General features: G+C 44.1%; 1 protein-coding gene across 1 annotated transcript in view; it reads left to right on the plus strand.

The window, feature by feature from the left end:
• The first annotated feature begins 3,174 nt into the window (after positions 1 to 3,174).
• The window catches only part of LOC139281292 (protein kinase C beta type), a 387,614-nt gene continuing 370,383 nt past the window's right edge, over positions 3,175 to 20,405 (plus strand). Inside the window, exon 1 of the mRNA XM_070901417.1 lies at positions 3,175 to 3,420. The gene's annotated coding sequence lies outside the window, so the exon portion shown is untranslated. The remainder of the gene's footprint in view (positions 3,421 to 20,405) is intronic.

Consider the following 20,405-nt stretch of genomic DNA (forward strand, 5'->3'; position numbering starts at 1 on the left):
CCCTAATACACTTGCTACATTCTGGGTAAAAATGTTCTCCTGAATACATTTTAGGAATTCTGCACCCTCTATACCTTTCACACTAATATTATCGCAGTTAATATTAGGGTAGTTGAAATCCCCTATTACTGCCCTATAGTTTTTGCACATCAGAAATTTGCCGACATATTTGCTCTTCTATCTCTGACTGTTTGGGGGCAGTGCAATCGCCCCTTTTTTGTTCTTCAATTTGACCCATATGGCCTCATTTGATGATCTTTGCAACATACCATCCCTCCTCAAAGCTGTAATTGTTTCTTTAATCATTACTGTGACCCCCTCCTTTTTTACCCCCCTGTCTATCCCGTCTGAAAACCCTGTAACCAGGAATGTTGAGCTGCCATACATGCCCTTCTTTCAGCCATGTCTCATTATTGTTTTTAATATCATACTCTCAAATGTCTATCTGTGCTCTCAGCTCATCTGTCTTATTCCCTATACTCCTTGCATTGAAGTATATACCATTTAGCACTGCCAAGCTTCCTTCGTGTCTATTATGTAGCCCTTGTTTCCTCTGTAATCCAAATTCACTTTCTACTTTTTTGCTTTCCAATTCCAGCTTTGCTTCTCTCCCTATTGAATCTAGTCTCAGGTTCCCATCCCACTGCTAAGCTAGTTTAAACCCTCCCCAACAGCTCTAGCAAGGAAATTGGTCCCGGCTCTGTTGAGGTGCAACCCATCCAGCTTCTACAGGTCCCACCTCCCCCAGAAATTGTCCCAATGCCTCAGGAATCTAAAGCCCTCCATCCTGCACCACCCTTCCAGCCATACATTCATCTGTCCTATCCTATTTCTGTACTCACCAGCACGTGACACCAGAAGTAATCCGGAGATTACTACTTCTGAGGTCCTGCTTTTTAATCTCTCTCCTCGCTCCCTAAAATCTGCCTGCAGGACCTCATTCCCTCTTGAATGGCGGTGCAGGCTCGAAGGGCCGAATGGCCTACTCCTGCACCTATTTTCTATGTTTCTATGTTTCTACCTATGTCATTGGTACCAATATGCACCATGACCTCTGGCTGTTCACCTTCTCCCCAGAATGCCCTGCAGCCGCTCGGTAACATCCTTGACCCTGGCCCCAGGGAGGCAACATACCATCCTGGAGTCACGTCTATGGCTGCAGAAATGCCTGTCTACTCCCCTAACTATCAAATCCCCTACCACTATTGCTCATCCACTCTTCTTCCTCCCCCGCCCCCCCGCCGTGCAGCTGAGCCACCCTTGCTTCTGTGAACTTGGCTCTGGCTGCACTCCCCAGAGGAACCATTTGGTTGGAGAATGAGATGCACTCAAGGGACTCCTGCACTACCTGCCTGGTCCCCCTCTTCTGTCTGGCGTTCACCCACTTTCTCTCTGCCTGCACACTGTTAAGGTGTGGAGCGACCACCTCTCGAAATGTGCTATCCAGAAAGTTCTCAGCCTCACAGATGCACTGCAGTGACTCCAACTGCCGCTCAAGCTCCGAAACCCAGAGCTCAAGTTGCTGTAGCTGGTAACACTTCCTGCACATGTGGTTGTCCTGGTTACGCAAAGCATCCAAGACTTACCACATGGCACAGGATGTGCACTCCATGGGACTGAGCTGCCCTGCCATGCCTCCATTTAATAAACTAAGAACTAACCCAGCAGAAATAAACTTAAAACTTAAAAAAAACACTCACCAGCTACTTACCAATCAATTCCTTCCCTTGTGCCAATGTCACTTTTGGTTTCTGACGTCAATCCCGTGTTGAGTTGCTCCCGGCACTCTGCCTTCTCACTGCCATCGCTGCTCTGGTCTGCCTTCAATCCTTCATCCGCTGTAATCTTTAGCTCATCCAAATCTATGTTTCCTGTATTCTATCCCTCACCAAGTTCCATTCACTCATAACTCCTGTCCTCGCTGACCTACGTTGGCTCCTGTTCCAACATTTCAGATTTTAAAATATTATCTTTGTGTTTAAATCCCTTGTGTTTTGCCCTCCCTAACTCTGTAACCTCTTGAGCGCTACACCCTTCCCATTCCTCTGATTCTAGCATTCTTGTGTAATCCTCCTCCTTTCATCCCATCATTGGTGGCTGTGCCTTCAGCCACCTCACCACCACACTCAGGAATTCTCCTTTCTCCCCCCAAAACCTCTCTGCTTTTAGTCATCCCCTCTACTATCGCCTTCTTTGACTCAGCATCCATTTTTATGCCTCTGTGAAATACCTTGGGAGTTCGGACATTCTCCTACTTTAAAGGCACTATATAAATGCGTTATTTTTGATAACTTCACAATCACCTCACAGGGCATATAAATTTAAACTGTTACAAGAGAAAGGGAACTATTTATAAGGAACTTGAGAGATTAATTTGATAACGAAACAAAAACATTCAATTAAAGTCTAAGGTGAATGTGCAATGCCTGTATATTAGCTGCCATAGAGCAATGATGAAGTAAAAAAAATTGTTCTGCAACATTGTTAAAATTATGAAAGGTTTTGATAGAGTAGATAATGTTTCCACGTGTGGGGAAGAGCAAAACTAGAAGCCATCAGTATAAGATAATCACCAACAAATCAAATAGGGAATTCAGAAGAAACGTCTTTATCCAGACAGTGATGAGAATGTGGAACTCGCTACTGCATGGAGTAGTTGAGGCGAATACTATAGATGCATTTAAGGGGAGGTATGATGGAGAAGGGAATACGAGGGTTATGCTGCGTGGAACATAAACGGCGGCAAGGACTGGTTGGGCCGAGTGGCCTGATTCTGTGCTGTATAGCTTATGTAATTCCATATCATTGGTGCAGACAGAAGAATAACTTACAACTTCTATATCATCAGTAAGGGCTCCCCATCTGCTTACTGTGCAGGGACAATATAGACAGCTGGATAAACGGTTGTCCACTTCTCACCTGGTAGTTGTCATTAAATAACCGAATCCCTGCTCTCTTCACTGCAATGGGTCGGTCTGACGGTGATCTATTTGGTATCTTGGGCAAGTTTTAGAAAATTCCCGAATCTGGGCAGCTATATATTACTTCAGAACATGACAACTTGCTGGGACCCGGGGTGCCGTGCGCCTGCGCGGAGAGCCTCGCGCCGAAAGGACGGCATGGGCACGCGAGCAAAGCCCGCCAACTGCCGAGCGGCATGCGCAGGCGCACAAACCCGGCCGGGGCTGCGGGGCAAGTGCTGCCGCCGCGCTGTGCCGACTCGCGACGGTCTGCAATCGAGGTAAAATGGTAACCGTGGCACAGTTCACTTCCGCCATTAGCAGGGCCTTTACTCGTGGGCGCCGTCACCGTTGTCCAGTTCTGGCCTGGCCTGGCCAGTCCGTCATTTCTTCGGCGGTCCCTCGTATCGAGGATGACTTGCTTCCACGCAGAAGCCGCCTGACTGGGCCGACCACTCAGGTAAGAGTTCCCCTGCCCACCAAACACACTTCACTCATTATCTATTTACTGCTCATTATCTATTTCATTCGCTGTTGGTCTGCTCGCTTTCCCCACAACAATAGTTACCGCACTTCTAAATAAACCATTAATTTGGTATAAAATGGTTTGGGGCATCCTGGGAGATAAGCCAATGTGCGATACAAACGCGAATTCATTCCTTCGTCCCTTCCTAAACTAGTAGCGTGCAAACATAGAGCACATCATGCTTAAACTTCATTGCGCTCTGCTCAACCCACACTTACTGTGTCCAGGCTTGGTCCCTGAGACAGTCACGCCCCGAGATGGTGCACAGCAGAACTTCATCATCATCATCATAGGCAGTCCCCCAGCGTCGAGGATGACTTGCTTCCACATTAAAAATGAGTTCTCAGATGTCTGTTAAGTCGGAGCTCCGAGTCAAGTACTTGCTTTTTTACAGCAGAACTATGAGCGGGCTGACTGATGAAGCTTGGTCCTTTCAGCCTTGAAAGGAGGCAGTTGACAACAGACTTCACTGGTAGCAAACAGTAGAAAAAGGTAAATCTGGAATATTGCTTAAAATTAAACCGTGACAGCAAAAGAAAGGGGCACAAGTTCAAACTAGCAAAAGGCAAATTTAGAACTGATGTCAGCAAGTTCTTCATCCAAAGAGTTATCAGTACATGGGATCGATTCTCAAGCAGATTAGCGAAGGCAAAAACCCTGCTATTTGATGAACAGCTGGATGCTGTGATGGAAGAATTGTAGGCTTTTTCTCTGGTAGAAGAGCTGGAATGGGTTAAAGGGCCTCCTTAATTCATATCCAACTTGTCAGACTATACCTTGAGAGCAAAAGTGTCAACCACCAGATCCCAGTCTTCAATATCAAATCCTTGCTGGGAATCAGATGTGGAAACCAATGCAATGTATTTATTTAACTCAGCCAACCCAATGTAATATATCGAAGTTTGCTGATGATACAAAGAGAATGTAAGTTGTGAGGATGAAAAGAGGCTTCAAGGGGATATAGATAGGCTAAGTGAGTGGGCAAGAACATGGCAAATGGAATATAATGAGGAGAAATGTGAAGTTATCCACTTTGGTAGGAAAATAGAAAAGCAGAGAATTTTTTAAATGGTGAAAGTTTAGGAAATGTTGGTGTTCAGAGAGGCCTGTGTGTCTTTGTACACAAATCACTGAAAGTTAACATGCAGGTACAGCAAGCAATTATGAAAACAAATGGTATGTTGGTCTTTACTACAAGAGGATTTGAGTACAAGAGTAAAGATATCTTACTGCAATTATATCATCATAGGCAGTCCCTCACAGTCGAGGATGACTTGCTTCCACTCTAAAAATGAGTTCTCAGGTGACTGAGGCGTCCAATGCGGGACCTACAGTCTCTGTCATAGGTGGGGCAGACAGTGGATGAAGGAAAGGGTGGTTGGGGAGCCTGGGTTGACGCACGCCCCCTCCACTGTCTACACTTGTTTTCTGCTTGTTCTCGGCAATGGGACTCAAGATGCTCAACGCCCTCCCGGATGCTCTTCCTCCACTTTGGGCAATTATATAAGGCCCTGGTAACACCACACCTGGAGTACTGAGTACAGTTTTGGTCTCCTTACCTAAGGAAGAATGTGCTTGCCATGGAGGGAGTGCAATGAAGATTCACCAGAGTGATTCCTGGGATGGGGGGATTGTCCAATGAGGAGAGTTTAAGTAGACTGAGCCTATATTCTGTCGAGTTTAGAAGAATGAAAGGTGGTTTCATTGAAACATGCAAAATTCTTACACTTCTCAGGAGTTGCAAGCTCCACTTGAGCAGCAGCATGCCCAGGGAATCCACCAATTGTTACTGCAAAGCCATTTATTTTAAAATATGGACACCGCCCGAGCACATGTATTCCTGCATCACATTCCTATGAATGGTCACATCGTGATTATATAGCCATATGATACTTAACCTACCATGAATGGACATCCAGTCATATGCAGAAGTTGATAGGAAGGAGCTGCACCAGCACATTTGTGCTCCTGGCCAGGAATCCCATCCCAGCTTCCATGATTCAAATCGCGCTGGGAGTGCACCAGCAATATTTAAATAAAGGGACTCTGGCAAGCATGGGATGGTCCCCTCCGCACCGGAAATTTGAAATACACCCTGCTGAAAATGCACCAATACAAGTGCGCTACCTCTATTCTGAATTCCCAGTAGAATTTTAGCCTGCTTATGTCAGCATTAAGCACAGATATCGCAGAGCCCCATCTACTCTGCCCCAACAATGTGCCTTAGCCTGAAACCTTACTAATAAGAACATAAGAATTAGCAGCAGGAGTATGCCATACGGCCTCTTGAGCCTGCTCTGCCATTCAATAAGATCATGGCTGATCTTCAACCTCTGTGGCATTTTTCCTATTTCCCACACCATGGCCGGAATCTTCCCAGCTTGCGAGTGTGGGTTTGGAGGCAGACCCCCTCTCAAAACGGCCCTGATTGGCAGTGGGGTGGAAGTCCGCTCTGAATCCCCCCCCCCTCCGTGTCAGTTTGTCCACTGTCAGATCTGCGTGCGGTTCTCAAGACTCGACACTAAACAGCGGGCCACTCAATTAAGATGCTTAAGAGGTAATTTAAAAGGATTTTACCCAGGCACTTACCATTTTAACAAGTTTGCCGTTCTTTGGGTTTCACGCAAGGTAACTGTTGGGTTCTCAGTGACTCTCCATTACTTTGGCTAGTTGACAGCTCCAGAGGTGGTATACAAGCTACCTTTTCATAGCTGTTCACTTTCCAATGACAGAAGCGCAATCCTTCTGGATTTGGAAGAAGCTTTTGAGCTGTATGCAGTTTGGAAGTGTTTGCAGTGAACTCTATTCGCTGTAACCTCCTTGGAACAACCTCTCTCCCACCGTTGACAGATAGGTTCTGTCATCTGAACCTCACCTGCCATCTATTGCAGCAGCATCGACATCCTTGAAAAAATCTTACCTTGGTCCTCAGAATCCCACCACGATCAACCCCAACACCAACATCACTAAACACACCAGCATCACCAACAACAATACCAACCTTTTCCACAATCACCTGATGCTGAACAGGACAGAGAGCATCAGCACCCAACCACATTGATGCCCAGGAGGCAGGGGTTGACCTCACCATGGCCACATTTACTTTACGCTGTGCATCCTGGCTGCCTGAAGTGAGGATTTCGAGCTCTGCTGTAATTATAGGGTTAAGAAGGGGTCTCGGGGATCAAATGAATTAATGGGCTGCTTGCAGTGAATCAGCTTTTAGATCCTTTAAAAGGCAGGTGAGAATAATATGTTGACTTTGCAAGAACCAACCGAGGTAGGAACCACAAGGGGCCTAGCAAGGAAGAAAAGCAGAACAATTGAACAGACATGAACTTTTAACAGGATACCATCTGACCAGGGCAAGGGTCAGAGCAACGATAACAAATTGTGGCCACATCAGTCATGCGTTTGCTTATTCGACTATGGAGGCAGTATCTCGATGTTACGCGAGCTAGGCAGAAAACCGAGGCAAGTGAAGTGGACCAATTAGTCACTGCACGCGGGCTTTAAACTAATCAAATTGTGCCAAAGGATCATGCACGAGGTTGAGCATCTATGTTTAAGTATATAAAAGCTGTTGGAAACTACAAATCAGTGGAACAGTGTCCTGGCTGGACCCAGAGCAGGACCTTTCCCCACCAGTGCAAAATAAAGACTACTTGAACTTTCGAACGCAGATAATGGTGTCGAGTGTTCATTTCAAATACTCCACTTCAATTGGCATTGTCAGCAGGATCTCAAGTGGGTGGCGGACACCGGCAGATGGAAGCCATGTCAAAGGTATGAGTATGTTTTAATTACCACGCGCAGTTAGGACAAGGGCAGAAATCCATCTGGTGTCACCTGCCTGAGAGATCCGAATCTGTAGCTGTGGCCGAGACTTCAAGTCGTCAGCGGAAGATCCCGGGTGAAACAATTGCGATCGGTTATATAGAAGTGTGTCTGTGTAATGTTGCGATTGATAATTGATATATGTTGCAAGTAATGGTCTCGGCTCGGGAGGAACTGGCAGGAGACATACCGCTGACAACCAAGAAGGTTGCAAGTAACGGCCTCACTCGCAAGGAGTACATAAGGGACATACCGCTGACAACAAATAGGTTGCAAGTATCGGTCTTAGGGAGAGGAAGTAAGGGATGTACCTCTGACAACCAAGAAGCTTGCAAGTAACAGTCTCACTCGCAAGGAGTAAGTAAGGGACGTACTGCTGACAACATATAGCCATGGGAAGTGAGAAACTCGAGTGGGGACCAGAGGGGTCTCTGACATGGTACCAAGCAGACAAAAATTGAAAACTAATTGAAATAATGATTAAATAAAATTGGAAACCAGACGACCCACCCGCTGAATAAAGAAAATAGTGGGAGTCGGAAAAGAAACAAAAGGAGGAGAAAGCCCTTGTTTTAGGTACTTGCGTGTATTATGAATTAAGTGGACGGACTAGACTATTGACTGAGAAAGCAATAAAATAAACCGACAGTAGGTGTGATGGCGACAGCACCAATCGGGACACATGGAAAGGATGACATTGTAGAAGGGGAGGAGGTTTAGAGAAGATCTCTTCACCCAGAGGGTGATGGGGATCTGGAACTCACTGCCTGCAAGGGTGGTAGAGGCAGAAACCCTCACCACATTTAAAAGGTAATTAGAAGTGCACGTGGAGTGTATGGGGATCAGAAATTGAAACTGGTAAAGGAATAATGGATAGTTATGACTCAATAAAAAGGAGAAAAGGGAAGATTATGTTTCTTACTGTTCTGGTTTTTCTTTGGTGTTTAAAGTTTTTGGGAATGCATATTTCTTTGTGTGGCTGTGTCTCCTTCCCTTTTTCCAAGTGGCATTGGGAAGTTTAAGATTAGAATTACTGAGGTTAATTAACCTATTAAAAATCAGACTTATTATGACCATGATAAAATTCTGGTTGGTGTAAATTGTGTGGAGAGCCTTTAGTTCCGAACATAACGCTTTTCACATCAATAATTGGTATGGTTTTTTAAAAATTCTGACAAATGTGTAACAGGAGAAACGGATGAAATGCCCTTCTGTGGGAAGTTGTTTTTATGAATGTTTATTTTAAGCGGAAAAGCACAACGACATTAAACTGAAAAGGCTGCAAGCTGTGGGACGAAAGTTGACATTGATTGATGGTGCCTGCGTTTGTCAGCTTTCGAAACAAAGGAAGTTAACTTTCACAGGCAGCTGTGAACTCTGTTTTAATTCAGTGGGCGATAACTTGAATATTGGAAATTTTCTTAATTTGAAGAGAATATTTGTTCCTGGGGTAGAAGGAATTTTAGGATCATGTTACAAATTAACCCCTCGGGCTCTTAAGCAGAATCAGCAGAGATTCTCTGTTTCTTTTGTTTTCAGTAGGTGACCATCAGAAAGAGACGATGTTGTTTAAAGGGGTTAGTGGCTTGTACCTGAGGGATCAGGAGGGCACACCATCGTAACCGACTACATCTGGCCCCGAGTAAATCTCAGGAGTGGGAGGTGGGGGGCCAGGTAATGGAACAAAACTATGCCAGGGTGTAAGTTCTGAACTCCAGTACAAGGGACTGTATAATATCATGGTATATGCAGCCTGGTTACCTAGGAGAATTAAATGGTTTTATATTAACCAGATGAAGTTTTTTCAGTTCACCAGCAGGTACCGGACGGTTATGAAAATGGGGAGCTGGATTCATCCTCTCCAGGGGGATGAGGAAGAAGGGGTGCTTAATGGGATACCCCCACCTAATCAGGTGCAGTATGATCCAAATGGAAGTGGACAGGACACGGGAGCTAGAAGAATCTCCTCGGGTCCCAGATCTCCTGTCCACAAACATGCCTCACAAACCTCGCCAATCTCACAATGTAGTAAGGGACATATCATGAATGGTAGAATTAGGGACAGCCGAGGATATAGGATAGGGGTACATTTCCAGTGGCATGGTAATCAGGAGGGGGAAAATAGAGTATGAGAGGAAGTTTGCCGGGAACATAAAAACTGACTGCAAAAGCTTCTATAGATATGTGAAGAGAAAAAGATTAGTGAAGACAAACATAGGTCCCTTGCAGTCCGATTGAGGTGAATTTATAAAGGAAAACAAAGAAATGGCAGACCAGTTGAATAAATACTTTGGTTCTGTCTTAGAAACATAGAAAATAGGTGTGGGAGTAGGCTATTCGGCTCTTCGAGCCTGCACCACCATTCAATAAGATCATGGCTGATGCTTCACCTCAGTACCCCTTTCCCGCTTTCCCTCCATACCCCTTGATCCCTTTAGCCGTAAGGGCCATATCCAACTCCCTCTTAAATACATCCACGAAGGAAGACACAAATAACCTTCCGGAAGTACTGGTACTGAGGGAAAGATCAGCCATGATCTTATTGAATGGTGGTGCAGGCTCGAAGGGCCGAATAGCCTACTCCTATTTTCTATGTTTCTATTATTAGGGGACAGCGGGTCTAGTGAGAAGGAGGAACTGAAGGATATCCTTATTAGACGGGAAATTGTGTTCGGGAAATTGATGGGATTGAAGGCCAATAAATCCCCAGAGCCTGATAGTCTGCAACCCAGAGTACTTAAGGAAGTGGCCATTGAAATAGCGGATGCATTGGTGATCATTTTCCAACAGTCTATCGACTCTGGATCAGTTCCTATGGACTGGAGGGTAGCTAATGTAACACCACTTTTTAAAAAAGGAGGGAGAGAGAAAGCGGTTAATTATAGACTAGTTAGCCTGACATCAGTAGTGGGGAAAATGTTGGAATCAATTATTAAAGATGAAATTGCAGCGCATTTGGAAAGCAGTGACAGGATCGGTCCAAGTCAGCATGGATTTATGAAAGGGAAATCATGCTTGGCAAATCTTCTGGAATTTTTTGAGGATGTAATTAGTAGAGTGGACAAGGGAGAACCAGTGGATGTGGTGTATTTGGACTTTCAAAAGGCTTTTGACAAGGTCCCACACAAGAGATTGGTGTGCAAAATCAAAGCACATGGTATTGGGGGTAATGTACTGACATGGATAGAGAACTGGTTGGCATACAGGAAGCAGAGAGTCGGGATAAACGGGTCCTTTTCAGAATGGCAGGCAGTGACTAGTGGGGTGCCGCAGGGCTCAGTGCTGGGACCCCAGCTCTTTACAATATACATTAATGATTTAGATGAAGGAATTGAGTGTAATATCTCCAAGTTTGCAGATGACACTAAACTGGGTGGCGGTATGAGCTGTGAGGAGGACGCTAAGAGGCTGCAGGGTGAGTGGGCAAATGCATGGCAGATGCAATGTAATGTGGATAAATGTGAGGTTATCCACTTTGGGGGTAAAAACACAAAGGCAGAATATTATCTGAATGGCGGCAGATTAGGAAAAGGGGAGGTGCAACGAGACCTGGGTGTCATGGTTCATCAGTCATTGAAAGTTGGCATGCAGATACAGCAGGCAGTAAAGAAGGCAAATGGTATGTTGGCCTTCATAGCTAGGGGATTGGGTTAGTAGCAGGGAGGTCTTACTGAAGCTGTACAGGGCCTTGGTGGGGCCTAACCTGGAATACTGTGTTCAGTTTTGGTCTCCTAATCTGTGGAAGGACGTTCTTGCTATTGAGGGAGTGCCGCGAAGGTTCACCAGACTGATTCCCGGGATGGCAGGACTGACCTATGAGAAGAGACTGGATCGACTGGGCCTTTATACACTGGAGTTTAGAAGGATATGAGGGAATCTCATAGAAACATAAGATTCTGACGGGACTGGACAAGTTAGATGCGGGAAGAGTGTTCCCGATGTTGGGGAAGTCCAGAACCAGGGTCACATAAGGGGTAGGCCATTTAGGGCTGAGATGAGGAGAAACTTCTTCACTCAGAGAGTTGTTAACCTGTGGAATTCCCTACCACAGAGAGTTGTTGATGCCAGTTCATTGGATATATTCAAGAGAGAGTTAGATAGGGCTCTTACGGGATCAAGGGATATGGAGAGAAAGCAGGAAAGGGATACTGAGGGAATGATCAGCCATGATCTTATTGAATGGTGGTGCAGGCTCGAAGGGTCGAATGGCCTATTTCTGCACCTATTTTTTATGTTTCTATGTAACCATCCATTATATCAAGGGTGCAAGGACGGGAGCGCGGTTGTACTCTCAGTCGAGTTCAAAAAAGACTCATCCAAAGGCTCCTCCAATGAATAAACAGATTTGTGAGAAAAGTGAATTGTTTGTCATAAACACATCCGAGGGCCAACAAATGGGCTAATGGTAATCCCAACTTGGATGATATTGTACCATGATGTGCATCATGAAGTCGTACCTGTAATATTGAATCTGATCAAAACGGGACTACCTGGGTGGTGCAAGCCTAAAATAGCGTGGCTACATGGGAGAATGATCAAGGGATTTTGGCAGAGGGCCAGTACAACCGGCACTGAATTCAGGGAGAGTGATGGGCTTGATCGTACCTTGACAAGAATGGTACTGAGACTATTGAGGAGAATCATAGCAGAAGGCGGTGAGGCCTGAGTAATATGTTGCAACTGGTTTAATGCTAAAAAGGGGTTAACCCAGATTATAGAAGGGGAACAAATAGTCTTCAACGAAATGGCTCGAAGTAATGTATGGATCTTGGTTAGTGGAACAAGCCCAAGGAAAGCTGCAGCATATTGCAGAGGGAAAGCTCTCTTCCTGGGTAACTGATCGAGACCTAAGACAATGTCCACTTATCAACTTATTAAGTCTCTGTGCCAAGTCAGAAGATTGGTACAGGTTATTACCCAATCATGCCTGAGAAAATTTAGTACAATGAACACCGGAAATGTAACTCGAGTGGATGGGAAAAACACGTGTAGCCCCAGGCTGAATTGGGTGCGCTCAAGCTCAGGACATGTTCATTTGCCTCTACAACGTGGTAGAACATGCAGCCTCTGCAAGCGGGTTTAATTGGGATGGGATAACATGGAAATGCACCATGAAGGTAATTGCGGGACAGCATTTTCCCGTATGATCTGTATAAAGAGGAAAGGGTGAATATTGTGTCAGCACCATACACTGGTAATATCAGTACAGTACCAACCTGACTTGTCCCATCGCGACGGGAATGTGTTTTACCCCAGTCCAAACTGTGAGACTTGGGGCGTGGGTTTCACTAGTATTTATTTGCATAGGCAAATAAATATCACTAAGAAAGGAGTTAAAAATGTAATTGCGAAAGGGAAGATATAATGAATTTGGATAGTTAATTGGGCCAATTGAGGTCCAAGTACAATAGGGAACAGAGGGTCACAATGGCTAGACACGGAGGTGATACTTATGGTACATATGATCGAGATAGTCTGACAATGAACCACGAGGCAATGTGTGGTTTTCATGTTATCCATTGTCTAACAACAACCGACACACATTATCAGTATGTGGTGGGGGTGGCAACTGTTAACACATTTGACATAGCCAGTATAGCAGTTCAAGACTTAGCCCAACGTTTGAGAATCCTTTTACTAAAGGGAAACAATCTGACTTCGCAGTTGTCAGAAACGGGACAAGGTCGCCAGACAAATGCTACAAGTCGAGGAAATCCGAGAGCCTCATGCCCAAACTATCAATAAGAAAGTGTGCGACTAAATCATCTAACCCGAGAAACACATAAAGAACTTGTATGTGCAATGTATGGCACGTGGTCACTAGAGAACATTGATACAATGTAAACCACATGAAACACGGAAAAATATCCAACTGGATAAGTAATGAGCAGTTGTCCAAATGGACTAAGGACGGTATTACCCTCTGCGACGTTCTCAAGACAACACAGGTGTTCTTGTCCCCAAGTAATTGTATCACCATAGAAGTGAAATTGAGAGGTATGGTCCTAGCTATCCCTCAGATAGAGGGTGCGGAGGCCGAACCTCTGTGGACAGTACAGAATATAGGCGAGATACAAGGTCAATCCTGGGTTTTATTCCATGATATATGTCCCCCATGCGGTGAAACTAAGTGGCCCATTCTAAGGGGTGCACATCGATGACTGCACGCAATATTTGGATGTGATAGTGTGCACACACCCCATAGAAGGAAGGCAACGTAAAGCGTATGGGTTCACTCAGACGGATTAATTGCACGTTGGAAATCAGACCCCTTAGTCAGGGAGGGATTGAAATGGCAGCCCAGGATGTTGGGACGTACTGCATATCTACGAAGGAAAATGAGTACAAGCATGGTAATGTCATATATGTGACCCCATAGCCTAATTTCTGTTTTATGCCTAAAGCTGTGGTCAAAATAGTCCATCGATACCTATTCCCATAAAGAGAGGAACATGTCGAGACCATCACTTTAAACAACCCAAGATGGGATGATGAAATGGAACTATATGAGATACCAAATTGGCAAGACATTAGCCGTCTCGAAAAACATTTTACGCAATTGAAAAAGGACACTGAGAAAGTAAAAGGACATTATCATGAGATTTTGGAAGTTACCCTACAGCATTCGAAGGACACTCAGTGGTGGGAACATGTATGGAATTGGGGAATGAATGTTAATATCCATCCGTGGATTCGTATGCCCTCGCACGTATTGGTGATCATACAGTTAGGGCTAGCTGTCGGATGGGGAATTGGGTTATGCATGTCATGCAGAAAGAGGCAACGGAGAAGGAAAGCAAAATCTTTAATTATGGAACAGCGAAAGTTGTTAGCCGAGTACCCTGAAATATTCTGAGACATAGGTTACGTCCCGGATCCCCCAAACCATGTGGCTGATCACCACAGAACGAATCAGGGGACACAGGACAAAGTGGAATTAGGTTGGTATTCTTGGGCTGGGTGGTCAAGTACCAAAAGGGGGGACTGAAGTGGGAATTTCCAGCTCTGCTATAATTATATGGGTAAGAAGGGGTCTCGGGGCTCAAATGAATTAAAGGGCTATTTACAGTGAATCAGCTTTTACATCGCTTAATAGGCAGTTAAGAATAACATGTTGACTTTGCAAGAACTAACCGAGGTGGGAACCACAAGGGGCCTAGGAAGGAAGAAAAGCAGAACAATTGAACAGACATGAACCTTTTAACAGGATACCATTTGGCCAAGGCAAGGGTCAGAGCAATGATAACAAATTATGGCCACATCAGTCATGCGTTTGCTTATTCGGCTATGGAGGCAGTACCTCAATGATACGCGAGCTAGGCAGAAAACAGAGGCAAGTGACGTGGACGAATCAGTCACTGTGCACGCGGGCTTTAAACTAATCAAATTGTGCCAAAGGATCGTGCATGAGGTTGAGCATGTACGTTTTAAGTGCATAAAAAGCTGTTGGAAACTACAAATCAGTGGAACAGTGTCCTGGCTGGACCCAGAGCAGGACCTTTCCCCACCAGTGCAAAATAAAGACTACTTGAACTTTCGAACGCAAACCTAGTGTCGAGTGTTCATTTCAAATACTCCACTGCCACATGATGTGCCAGGTTGACACCAGCCCACACCAGCACCATAAAGCATCCCTGCAATGCCCAAGCCATTCCTTTCTCACTCATCATCATTGTGCAGGGTACCTTTATGTCTGACCATTCACTACAACTCACTAAGCCACTTCCAAAGGTGCACACAAATCTGTCCAAGAACACAGTGTTCAAAATAAAGATTTCAATGTTTGACAACACATTAGCAGAAACTCTACATGAACATTGCCTACCCTTGTGTGTTGTTAGTTGGTATGATTGGACAAGGGTGAGAGTGTAAGGGGTGGCTAGTGAGATGAGGAAGTGATAATGTCGAGAGAGAGGGATGGGTGGAGGTGCAAGTTCAGTTGGTGTAAGTAATGACATGCAGAAGTAGGGTAGAGAATGCAGTGATGGGGATTTGATGAGTGGCACAGCATGATGAGGTTGAGTGAGGCTTTGCAGTAATATTTTGTGATCTACTCAGATCATTGAAAGGTTTACGCCACTGCAGCCAGGTCCTTGGTTGGTCTCCTGGTGAGGTCTCTTCCATCCATTGGAAGGGAAGAGAACCTCCCTGCGTGCCGTGACTCCGTTCATAAGCATATGGAGGTTGTCATGGGAGAGCTTGGGTGCAGCTGTGCACCTTTATGCAATACTCATCAATGTTTACAGCACCTCAATGCTGTAGAATACTGACAGAACGGTCAAAAAAAAGTTGGTCCCTTTAAGGAAACCACCAAATGACGTCATCAGACCGGCTTCCTGTTAATTGGCTGGCAATCTCGCAGGGCAGGTTGAACAAGCCCAATCAATGGAAAATTGTATTGAGAGAGCGGAATGGAGCCGGGAGCGCGTTGCCCACATGCCACCAATGCCGGCCGCGCCTGTCTCACCACTGTTGGCGAAATTGTGGCCCATTAGTCTTCCTGTTGCCTCTCTGAGGGAAATTGGCAATTAGTGCCAAATTAGGGAGAGTTACCCATGCTCACTATAAACTGAATTTAGGTTGTCCTAACTCGCACCCTTACACCCAGCAGCAGAGGAGATTTCCATCAGTCTGGCTGGATTTGAATCCAGGCCCCAGAGGTCGAACCCACTGCGTTACCCAGATCCCCCATTTTTCTATTTTTATTCCAGATATCATCCTTTGTTTCCTATTGTTTCAAATTTCAGACTTAGCCTGTGAGCACTTGTTTCGACCATTTTCTGTACAAACTGGGTCAAAGATTATTTGAGATGCCATCAAAGTGCAGGAAAAAATTTCAACTGGCTCTATTCTAATTGGACCTGCTGACCTATTTGTTCCCAGCCAGTCTCATTACCGTGCTGTCACTGCCACTCACAGGGATATAGGTATCTGCTGCTCTCTCTTACATAAAGAATCAAAATCAGCAGCAATTCTGGTGGACTGCCCCAAAACATCTACTCAACTGTTACCTAAAATGTGTGATATGTTGTCTTCCTACCTAGAAGTTTTTAATCTGAAAATCTAAAGTTGGAAAATTAATTCCCTGGCCTAAAGTTACCTTCCAAGCTCTGAAAACGATAATGGAAATTTCTGAAATTAAGTGGGCGTAAGAAAGACTCTGATGCACTTCACTGTTTCAAATTCAACGTGACACTGAAAACTCTGTACTATTTTAGAGTCATTATTTATCTTAATATGTAACATGTTTTTTGCATTAATAAGAATGTAACATTTTGGAGCAATATTATTCAAAATCTCTACTGTTTGTCAGTGTTGTGTGGAAGATCTTGGTTTGGTTTCCATAGAAACAAAAAAAAAATTCTCTGAGATTGTGCTAATTTTTTGAGCTTTACTATGGATCAAATCTAATGAAAGTATCTACCAAAGTGTGTTTTTTGTAGCAGAATAGAAGAGGTTCCATATGTAGAGATTCCCAGTTTATACAGCACTCATTCCTCTCTGCTCCATCCCTCCATTAAACCTAGAAAATAGGTGCAGGAGTAGGCCATTTGGCCTTTTGAGCCTGCACCATCATTCAATATGATCATGGCTGATCCTGCAACTTCAGTACCCCATTTATGCTTTCTCTCCATACCCCTTGATCCCTTTAGCTGTAAGGGCCACATCTAACTCCCGTTTGAATATATCTAACGAACTGGACTCAACAACTTTCCGTGGTAGAGAATTCCACAGGTTCACAATTCTCTGAGTGAAGAAGTTTCTCCTCATCTTGGTCCTAAATGGCTTATCTCTAATCCTTAGACTGTGACCCCTGGTTCTGGACTTCTCCAACATCGGGAACATTCTTCCTACATCTAACCTGTCCAATTCCGTCAGAATTTTATATGTTTCTATGAGATCCCCTCTCATTCTTCTAAATTCCAGTGAATATAAGCCTAGTCGATTCAGTCTTTCTTCATACGTCAGTCCTGCCATCCCAGGAATCAGTCTGGTGAACCTTCGCTGCACTCCCTCAATAGCAAGAATGACCGTCCTCAGATTAGGAGACCAAAACTGTATTCACCAAGGCCCTGTACAACAGCAGTAAAACCTCCCTGCTCCTATACTCAAATCCTCTCACCATGAAAGCCAACATGCCATTTGTATTCTTCACCGTCTGCTGTACCTGCATGCCAACTTTCAATGACTGATGTACCATGACACCTAGGCCTCGTTGCACCTCCCCTTTTTCCTAATCTGTCACCATTCAGATAATATTCTGCCTTCCTGTTTTTGCCTGCAAAGTGGATAACCTCACATTCATCTACATTATACTGCATCTGCCATACATTTGCCCACTCACCTAACCTGTCCAAGTCACCCTGCAGCCTCTTAGCATCCTCCTCACAGTTCACACTGCCACCCAGCTTCGTGTCATCTGCAAACTTGGAGATATTGCATTCAATTCCTTCGTCTAAATCATTAATGTATATTGTAAATAGCTGGGGTCCCAGCACTGAACCTTGCTGGGACCCCACTAGTCACTGCCTGCCATTCTGAAAATTACCCATTTATTCCTACTCTTTGCTTCCTGTCTGCCAACCAGTTCTCTATCCACGTCAATACAATACCCCCAGTACCATGTGCTTTAATTTTGCACACTAATCTCTTGTGTGGGACCTTGTCAAAAGCCTTTTGAAAGTCCAAATACACCACATCCACTGGTTCTCCCTTGTCCACTCTATTAGTTACATCCTCAAAAAATTCCAGAAGATTTGTCGAGCATGATTTCCCTTTCATAAATCCATGCTAACTTGGACCGATCCTGTCACTGCTTTCCAAATGCGTTGCTATTACATCTTTAATAATTGATTCCAACATTTTCCCCACTACTGATGTCAGGCTAACCGGTCTATAATTCCCTGTTTTCTCTCTCCCTCCTTTTTTAAAAGGTGGGGTTACATTAGCTACCCTCCAATCCATAGGAACTGATCCAGAGTCTATATAATGTTGGAAAATGACCACCAATGCATCCACTATTTCTAGGGCCACTTCCTTAAGTACTCTGGGATGCAGACTATCAGGCCCTGGGGATTTGTCGGCATTCAATCTCATCAATTTCCCTAACACAATTTCCTGACTAATAAGGATTTCCTTCAGTTCCTCCTTCTCGCTAGACCCTCGGTCCCCTAGTATTTCTGGAAGGTTATTTGTGTCTTTGTTCAATTGGTCTGCCATTTCTTTGTTCCCCATTATAAATTCGCCTGAATCTGAGGGACTGACATTTGTCTTCATTAATCTTTTTCTCTTCACATATCTATAGAAGTTTTTGCAGTCAGTTTTTATGTTCCCTGCAAGCTTACTCTCATACTCTATTTTCCCCCTCCTAATTAAACCCTTTGTCTTCCTCTGCTGACTTCTAAATTTCTCCCAGTCCTCAGGTTTGCTGCTTTTTCTGGCCAATTTATATGCCTCTTCCTTGGATTTAACACTATCTCTAATTTCCCTTGTTAGCCACGGTTGAGCTACCTTCCCCGTTTTATTTTTACTCCAGACAGGGATGTAGAATTGTTGAAGTTCATCCATGTGATCTTTAAATGTCTGCCATTGCCTATCCACCGTCAACCCTTTAAATATCATTTGCCAGTCTATCCTAGCCAAGTTCAGGACCCTAGTCTCTGAATTAACTGTGTCACTCTCCATCTTAATGAAAAATTCTACCATATTATGGTAGAACTCTACAACAAGACAGGAAAGAAAATTGTTTGATATTCACTGTGCCGTTTCTGAGTTTCCCTCTGCACTCCATTTTGAAGATGGCTAGCAATGAATTTTTTCAAGAAAATTGAGTTTAGCTGCTGTCTCTCCCCAATCAATCTGCTGCCAACTTAGACTGTTGTGTGCTTTTTCCAGGCAGCCTCATCAGTGCTGTGGAGTCAGCCTATGTTTAAATAACCCTATCTGCCATTCAGAAAATTTTTAAATTTAAATAAGAAATTACAAAAATTACATACATTTTATACCTCTAATGTATATTAAGTTAGAAAGGTCAAATATTGTTAAATGAAATACAGTATTTTTATTTATTTCATTAACATCTTAAATATTCCAGTGAGGAGGAAAGGGTGTAAGAGAAAAGATAGCCATCCATGGCTAACTAAAGAAATAAAGTACGGTATCAAATTAAAAACAAGGGCATGCAAAGTGGGAGGACAGAAGACTGGGAAGCTTTTAAAAGCCAGCAAAGAACAACTTAAAAAAATGATTAAGAAATGGAACATAGACTATGAAAGTAAACTAGCACAAAATATAAAAACAGATAGCAAGAGTTTCAATAGGTATATAAAAAGGAAAAGGGTGGCTAAAGTAAATGTTGGTCCTTTAGAGGACAAGACTGGAGAATTCGTAAAGGGGAACATGGAGATGGCAGAAATTCTGAACAAATATTTTGCATCAGTCTTTACCGTAGAGGACACTAACAATATTCCGACAGTGGACAGTCATGGGGAAATGGGGGGGGCGGGGGGGGGAAACTTAACACAATCACAATCACTAAGGAGGTGGTACTCAGTAAAATAATGGGACTAAAGGCAGATAAATCCCCTGGACCTGATGGCTTGCATCCTAGGGTCTTAAGAGAAGTCGCAGCATGGATTGTGGATGCATTGGTTGTAATTTACCAAAATTCCCTGGATTCTGGGGAGGTCCCATCACATTGGGAATCTGCAAATGTAATGCCCCTATTTAAAAAAAGGAGGCAGACAAAAAGCAGGAAACTATAGACCAGTTAGCCTAACATCTGTGGTTGGGAAAATGTTGGAGTCCATTATTAAAGAAGCAGTAGCAGGACATTTGGAAAAGCAAAATTCGGTCAGGCAGAGTCAACATGGATTTATGAAGGGGAAGTCATGTTTGACAAATTTGCTGGAGTTCTTTGAGGATGTAACGAATAAGGTGGATAAAGGGGAACCAGTGGATGTGGTGTATTTGGATTTCCAGAAGGCATTTGACAAGGTGCCACATAAAAGGTTACTGCACAAGATAAAAGTTCAAGGGGATGGGGGTAATATATTAGCATGGATAGAGGATTGGCTAACTAA

Source organism: Pristiophorus japonicus, chromosome 15 (assembly GCF_044704955.1).
Source record: "Pristiophorus japonicus isolate sPriJap1 chromosome 15, sPriJap1.hap1, whole genome shotgun sequence".
NCBI lineage: Eukaryota > Metazoa > Chordata > Chondrichthyes > Pristiophoridae > Pristiophorus > Pristiophorus japonicus.